Source organism: Macaca nemestrina, chromosome 1 (genome assembly GCF_043159975.1).
Source record: "Macaca nemestrina isolate mMacNem1 chromosome 1, mMacNem.hap1, whole genome shotgun sequence".
Lineage (NCBI taxonomy): Eukaryota > Metazoa > Chordata > Mammalia > Primates > Cercopithecidae > Macaca > Macaca nemestrina.
The window spans coordinates 137,986,783-137,995,168 of record NC_092125.1 but is presented as its reverse complement, the minus strand read 5'-3'; the positions used below and the strand labels follow the sequence as shown (position 1 = coordinate 137,995,168).

The window sequence follows — 8,386 nt, the reverse complement described above, 5'->3', positions numbered from 1 at the left end:
ACAGCTAATACATATTGTTATGTAGTCATGTGAAATTAGGCCCTAATAGAGAACTGGTGGTAACCACTTCCAAAGACCTTGAAAAAGCTCAGAAGTCCTTTTCAGAATGCTCACAAACATCTCATTTCACGTTGTTTTGTCATCCAATTAAATCTATTATTCCTAGAGCATTTAAGAATAATAAACGATCTTTTATTCTATTTGACTTTCCATTTTCTTTAATTACTAGTATGAAACAATCTTGCTTCCTGCTATATTTCATTGCAGATATTTCAGATATGCTATAAGCCTAAATTGAGCTTTTATAGATTTTTTTTTTCAGGAAAACCTAATCTTCATTTATTACTTCTAGGGTAATATTCATCATAAGTTTCAAAAATATGACATGTAAATAAACTCTGAGAAAACAACTCACTTATAAATTGGCAATTTTCTGTGTGGTGAATAAAAAGATATACCAAAAGATATACTCTTCTATATTTACAGACTTTGTTTAGGTAATTAGATTAGGTCAAATTTGTGGGTGTGAATTTAAATCACATTTCTAGCTTAATATAGAATTACCGAAATTCAGTAGTATCTCAACTTAATTGATATCTCACTATTTTAGTCATATGTTCTCATTTTTCATTTTAAATTCAATTTCTTTTATCTCTGAAGTTAGGATTCCAATGTTTTAAAGATTAGATTCATGACTCTATGCTAAATAGAAGGGCATACTGGATATGTTTTTCTTTTGGACATGGTTGGGAGTGGTGTCTGGCAAAACGCCTTTTCCATTAAATAATCATAAAAAGAAAAATTTATTATTGCTAATGAATTCAGAGATTTTGCTTACTAGAAGTAGTCAAGTAGTCTGATACAAAAATGCACATTGCGGTATGAACCATAACATTGCTAGGTTTGTAATGTAAGAGTTGCTAAATATATTTTGAATATCACAAAGACTGTATTTCTGGCCTGGAGCATGCTCTTTGTTATACCCTCTGTCTCATATTCTTATCTTTTTCATGAGGAGTAGTGAATCTCAATAAAATCTATGGATTGTGTTATGTTTAAAGGCTCCTAACTGAACCAATATGTTCACAGGTAAGATCAATAATATATGTATAAACCTTTGAAATTTAGATGGAAGTGGAAGCTGCCTAATAAAACTCTGGTACTGAATTTTATACAACATTACTAGTCTTTTAATTTTATATTCAGGTCCCGAAGGACTAGAAGACAAATTGAACACATCTGCAATTTTCTGGATTAAACGATTATAGTTTTATGTAAAAACTCTGAATGCACTTAAGGTTTATGTATTGTAAAGGCGTTGTGTAATGGTTATTCATTTCATTTCTTTGTTAAGAGCCTTTGTCTAATGTTGAAATTTTGAATTAAAAGTTTTACGTTTACACCTATTTAGTTGGACCATTAGTTCAAGATGCAGACTAAGGAAACTCTATAGTTCTAAAGTACGTTTCATTCAACATTTTTTTTTAGAGAGTTGGTATCTAACGCTGTATTTGTAAGGCCATCATTATCAAACCATGTAAGTACTAAATTCCTTTTGAAGCTTTCAAGAGATATTTTAATTAAGTTTTCAAAATTGCTTTCGGATCACACTCACCATTCTTTTATGCTTTATTTCCATTAACAAAATAGTAATTAAAATTAAATTTTAAAAGAAATAACCGCAGTAGATCATACTTTTATTAACTTGAGGTAGATAATGAACCTGTCCTATATACAGACTGAGCTAAATCTGCTGAGAGGCTGTAGATAGTGTATTTTAATTAAGGTAATCCTTATTTGCATCTAACAAGCAGCATTGCTACTTAGAAATTTAAGACCTTAGTGATGCATATTAGTACATTACCTCAACAAATCTAATAGAGATTTAATACTTGTGTTTTAAGGAGCTATTTGTCATAAATTAAGAGTATTTGCATAGTAAATTTCAAGGATATTATTCTTTTCAGAGTTTTCTGCAATTAAGCAACACATTAAACATTAAAATTTTATAATTTTTGTAGTGCTAGGAATGCTTGCTTTGTTATTAAACTGAACCTCATTTCCAGCTGCACATAACCCTATGGAAAAGTCCTGTGTTAATAAAGACATAATGAATGTACTGTCGCTAAGGTTTTTTTCCTCTTAAATCTGAGTGATGGCCTATGTGTTTAAAGAATGTTTTAGCATGCAAAATGCAACTCGGAAGACATCCATTCAGTTGGATGGAGAGTATTTAATCATTTAAAAAGTAGGCCAAAGAGACTTATCTCAACCATACTGCTAAATAGTTATGAGCTGCATCATATATAAATTAAGTGTTCTCTAATTGGGGGTATGGATAGAATCTTTCTTTAGTCAATTAAGTGTTTACAGTGTTAGTATCTACTTTAGTTAGTTAGAGCAAAGAAATTAAAGAGACCATTTTAATTAAGAATGACAACTTTATTCTCAAGGTCCTTTTTATTTTGATGGTTAACAGGATAATTTTAGCATTTGCATTTTATTGATCCAGAGAGAGCGATTTTATGAAATATAGCTTAGAAATAAGGCTCAACAGTTGTGTTTACCTGTGGTTATGTAGATTTGACTTGTGGTGAAGGCCTCTGTCACTTAGACATCTTTACCTGGGAGTAACTTAGGTAGGGTATGAAGGGCAAGATTCCTTTCCTACAAAGAAGGAATTTATACGTCGTTCAGCTTACCTTAGACTTCTGTGTGTTCTTTCTTCTCATTATCTTCTCCCATAAACTAACAAAATCCCTTTGCCTTTCCAACCAAGAGGAAAAGGTCTAGAAAGTGTTTGCCCCCAGTGTCTAGACAGTTCATTGGCTCCCCTTGCTTGTAGTAGTTTAAAAGATTCCCTACAGCAGGGAATACAAGTGTTTAATATTCAATCAATGAGTATGATGTTTCAAAGAACTAATTCAGGTTATATGGGTGTGGGTGCTCTATATGTGGTCATTTTTAATTTAGTGTTGCATCAGTTCTAATAACAAGGCTAAAATATTCAGATACTTAGTTTTATCATATGTTGGAGCCAGTATAGAAGGTGTTATTTCAAGCAGTTTTTACAAATAAGAAACATTATCAATATATTTATTATTCTTATGTATAATTGGCTAAAAGTGTCTAATAGTTATAATGTATAAAAACGAGTTACACCTAAGAGATAATAGTCATCAAATGTTATTTGAATTCTCGTTTCATTAGAAGGGCAAGTTGAAGTTGTGGAAATAACGGACTTCTGAAGAGACTCCACTGTGGGTTCAAATCTCAATATTGTGATTCCTGGCTGGGTGATCTTGGGCCTTAATTTCTACATTTGAACATTGGAAATCACATTGCAAGGGTAAATCTTGGTTCCCTCTTTTGTACACTATCAAAGAATATATTAATTTGGAAGCTCTAGTGATTTCATAGACAAAATATATGGCAACTGTTCCTTCTCTATCATGTTTTTGCTAACTGTTCACCCACCCTTACCCCTCATTAATATTTAAGAGTTGAAAAACTGAAACCCAGAAAGATAAACTGATTGATTTGGGGTAAAACACTAATTAATTAAAAAATAAAAATGGGTAGCAAAGATCAGCTCATCTGGGTCACTTAGTCATGGGAATGCATCAAGTATTGCTGTAATCCCCAACTGCTTACTCTCTCTTACAACTGCCACATATCACTGAGGTTGAAGTTACTTTCTTGTTTCCTGTATACTTTCAAGCCCTTGAGTAAATTCCCTCCTTGCACTCACTACCAAAATGCTAAGAAGAATCACCTATACTGCTATTTCAATGTCCTTATTATTCCGTTTTCTTAGCCCCTGTAATAAGCTTTTCTTTCCCAATCATATTTAAACGAAATTCTTTCCAAGGTCATTAATGACCCCTTCTTGGTTACTTAGTGAGGAATTGCCAAATTGTCTGTTACAGCAAAGAATTTACGACCCAATGTCTTAGATTAGGACTACTTTCAGGCTATTTTCCTTAGATTGCAATATTTTAGATGCTCAGTAAAACTTGATGATTGGAAGCTGATCAACTAACGAGCTGACTTGTGGGTGACCAAATCTGTCTTCTAATATAGCCATAAGAGCTAAAACTAGCACCCAACATTTAAACACTTATTCAGCACTTTCTATGTGTCCAGGATTGAGCACTTGCTCTTTATTAATTCATTTAATTATCACTACAATCCCACAATGTTGCTATTATTGCCATAACCATTTTACTTATGAGGAAACTGAGGCATAAAGAAGATAAGAACATCGTCTGCACAAGGAAGTCATGGAACTGGGAAGCTGATCTAGACAATCTGATGCCATGGCCCAAGCTGTTGAGCACTTTGCTATTTTGGCACTTACATTTTGTAGGCTAAGGAAAACTGACACAAAAATATGTATGGGGCCCAAATATTTCCTTCAGTATTTATTTTTTTCCATTTGAGGTAGCTTTAGTGGAGGGCATGTATGGGAAAAGATGGGAGAGGAGAAGAGAGTAATTGGAGTCAACCAGATGTAACTGCGTTTTGGCTCTGCAACTCCCTTGTATGACCTTAGGTGAGCTGCTGAGCTCTCTGAAGTTCCTGGTCTGTGAAGGGTCATGCTAATACCCACACCATCTACATCATGGGCTTCTGTTTCATGTCATCTAAGTAGCAAATTTCTGTTCCAGAGTAAGAGCTTTATACACTGTAGCTATTACTATTATTTGTCCACTTATTTCACCTTAGAGAGGTAAGGAATCTCAATAGTACACTTTTGCACAGAGTGCCATCATTCAAAAGTTAATGTTTACCTCGTTTTTGATATCTTGGTGGCCTGCAATGTCCCTAGTTTCTATGATATGAGTTTTATAGTCATGTTTTCAAGTAAGTATAATTTTCTCTTCTGGTATATACATTCTCTCTCCTGTTAGAGTCATAAACATCTGCATGAAATTCAGGGATCACTGCATTAATCCAAAATATTTTAATGAAGAACTTATTTGCAGTTAATCTCTATGATAACACTTTGTGGGAATCAGTAGTGACTAAGTTAATTTTGGAAGAATGATCGTAACATAGTATGTTTTCATTTGGAAAGAGGGGAGGAAGTTTCATTTTTCATTTCAATAAATTTTTATGGAGTATCTACTATGTTTCAGGTTCTGTACCTGGATAGAGTGAATACATTTCGTTTTAAGTTATCACTAAGCAATTAGGCAAGGCTGTCTGTTATGTTGTGTTAAAATGGATTATGATTCTGAGCCAGCAGGAAAGAGCACTGGGGGTTGGGAAAGGAGACAAAATTAAACTCTGTATTTGTTGTTCATGATGTAACCACAACAATATAACCCAAATCTCAACCTGAGTCATGTTGTATTAGAATCTCATTGTTTTTATGAAGTGCTTTGAAGATGCTGACTTAGATTATTTCTATTCTATTTTATGTTTATGTAAATACACACATATGTAATATAATAATGTATTAATCAAATATTATGTAATTTCTGGTATATTTTGCCTCACCCATAATATTATTTGATGCCATCTTGGTATGACCAATGTACAGGAGCTTATCTTCAAAGAGAAGTTATTAGTTATCTTCAGATACATAACACAGATGTGGTCTTTGCCCTTTAGGAGTCTGGAGTTTACAACAGAAAGTACTAAGACCAAAACACCCTATACATATCAAACAGGTACATAATTTGAATAAAACATTTTGTGTTTCCAGAAATGTCCCTTACCTACCTTAATCAGCATGTGTGCTAGTAATTTTTGCATCTGTTTCTGCAAAACCAGAAAGAACTAATGATTCAATTCTAATGGGGAAAGAGCAAAGAAGTCGCAACACCATACAGTTCTTTAAATTTGTTTGTTCCACACATCTTATTTTTTTATGCTCTTTATCTATGATTACTGCACTAAAATATTAACCTTTTAAGAAAATTCATTGCACAGTTGGTTGCAGCACTGTGATCTGCCAAATTATAGCATTCTGAATGTTTACAAGTCATCGAGATTCCCCAGAGGGGCTCCCTAAATTCCCTGAAGGGAAAGAAAAATTAAAATCATTGTTTTCCCCTTCTGCTTTTGTTCACAGAGAGAACAGACTTGTTTATCAAGAACAAACACACAGAGGTGAGAGATCAAGAAACGGTGGGACCAGAGAGCCAGGCTCTGCTTTGCTGAACGCAGTCGGAAGGAGTGAGTCCAGCAGCCAGTCACCATGAGGGGTCTCAGTGTCTGAGGAGAATTCGTGTGAACTGTCAGCTGAAAGCATCGACAGCTTCCCATTAGTAATGAATTATGGAAATAATTTTATTAATTTCTTCACCTCAATCAGAACATGTTAGTGAAAGTTGCTCAACCAAACATCAAAGAACCATTGCATTTTAACCTTTTAGTCTTTTACCGTGTAACCAGGAACAGTGAAGAAATAAATTAGTTAGCATTCCTTTAAAAAAAAATGCCTGGAGATAAGGAGTGGACATAATTTTTTCTGTTTTTAATTTAATAGCAGGTTTATGGTTTTATGCAAAACCATTCACATTACATTTGACCCTCTGGGAGCTGCTTTTTTTTTCCCGTGGATATAATTTTGAGTCTTTAATAATCTGTTGTTAAACCTAGTCTGAGTTTGATTAATGAATTGTGATGAACCGGTGCATTAATTTGCAGGTTTGGTCTAATGCCCTGAAACGCTGCTTTGTTGTAGGTTATTAATGCTCAACTCTTCAAGAGGAGCCATGGGATGGCAGTGTGTCCCAAGTAATGAACAAGTTACACATTTGAGCAGTCCCAATGATAGAGCTGTAGCTCTAGAAGTGACCATGGAGCTATGTTATTGAAAGAAAAAAAAATCCTGATTTAGCTTAATGCCCTAGAACAGGAGGTCACAGACCTCCAATTCCGGAGATCTCTGGATAGAATTCAGGGGAATCTGTGAATTTCGACCGGAAAAAAATCTTTAGTTAACCTCCAGCTGAAATTTAACATTGTTCAATTATGAATGTAGGTGACAACCATAGGATTCTTAGCTGTATCTGTGACTTTGTCATCTCTAGAAATCACAAATATTTCCACAGAACATGTTATAGAGGTGCAAGTACCTCACCATGTCATTTGTGCTTGTCACTACCTCAGAATTACAGTAAGTATGAGAACAGCTGCCGGACTTGTTATTTAATGTAATAAAGAAGTACATATATTACTATCTTGTTCATTTTTTAAAAAAATGACTGTATTCCAATATAATTGCTTTCATTTGTAATTTTATTTTACATATTAAAACCAAGATCCAAGAAGGGGTTTATGGATCCAAAATGGTTAAGAACACCCTTTCCTGAGTGACTGCTGTCTGTGCTGCCCCTTAGTGATACTTTACCTGTTCCTCAGTGCTCTATTTTCAGGAACATGAAGGCTTCAGATATGTTACCAATGCGGCCATGATAGCAGTGACTAAGTTGTGCAGACATCATCAACTTTTTAATTACTCTCATCCCCTTTGCTCCTCCTAAGCTCTGGAAGCTATGAACTGTTTGTTTTACTCTCTGATATTCCCGCAACTCATATCTTATTTGACACATAGTAGGCACTTTGTAAATATTTAATAAATGAGTGATAGCTTAAAGAGAAAGTAATTTTTTTTGCCCTGTTTGAGTAAATCTATTTTAAAATCATTTTTTCAAATGAAATAAAATTTGGTGTCCACATTCTAAAGAGTTTATTACATTATAAAAAGTATTTAGAAGGCATTAGAAACATTTATAGGAAATAATATTCACCAGTTTATTGTTCAGCAGCTCATTTTATCAGGACACTGTAGATTCTCATAACTGATTTTTTTCAAAGCATTGTTATAGTTAAACAAAGAGAACTGGAACTCTCCAAAGACATATATAGTTTTAGAGAGTTAGGAACATCCGATTAAGGAAAAAGATGAGCATGTGTGTTGGGAGTACGTATAAGTGTGTGGATGTGTTTGTGTGTCTCTGTGTGTAAAGAGATCCAACCTGGCGAAAGAGTCTTTAGAGCTGTAAGTTGCCTTGGAGATTATTTTTCAATTTAATTTAACAAGTATTGAAACTGAAGCACAAGGAGGTTAAATGGCCACTGACCTCCTAATTGCTAAATCCAATAAACCTTTCTCAGACCTTATCTTATTTGACCACGCGATTGCATTTTATGTTGTTTACCTTCTCCAAGCCTGTGCATACGCTGTTTCTGCCACTCAGAATGCCCTCCATTCCACTCCTTCCTATCATTGCCCCCTACTCATCTCCCAGGACATCACATCTTTTAAGCTGTCTGGTCTCCAGCCCTCAAGTAGAACTTTGTTTTAGTTTTAATATTTCTCAATTTTTCTCATTATTTCCCCCAAATAGGCTTTTTAGACATTTCCCCC

General features: G+C 34.2%; 1 long non-coding RNA gene across 1 annotated transcript; it reads left to right on the top strand.

Annotated features, from left to right (window-relative positions):
• Positions 1–766: 766 nt before the first annotated feature.
• Positions 767–8,139, top strand: LOC105485432 (uncharacterized). Its single transcript, XR_011610977.1, has 2 exons — positions 767–5,678; positions 6,083–8,139. It is a non-coding gene; the product is annotated as an uncharacterized lncRNA (long non-coding RNA).
• The last annotated feature ends 247 nt before the right edge of the window (positions 8,140–8,386 follow it).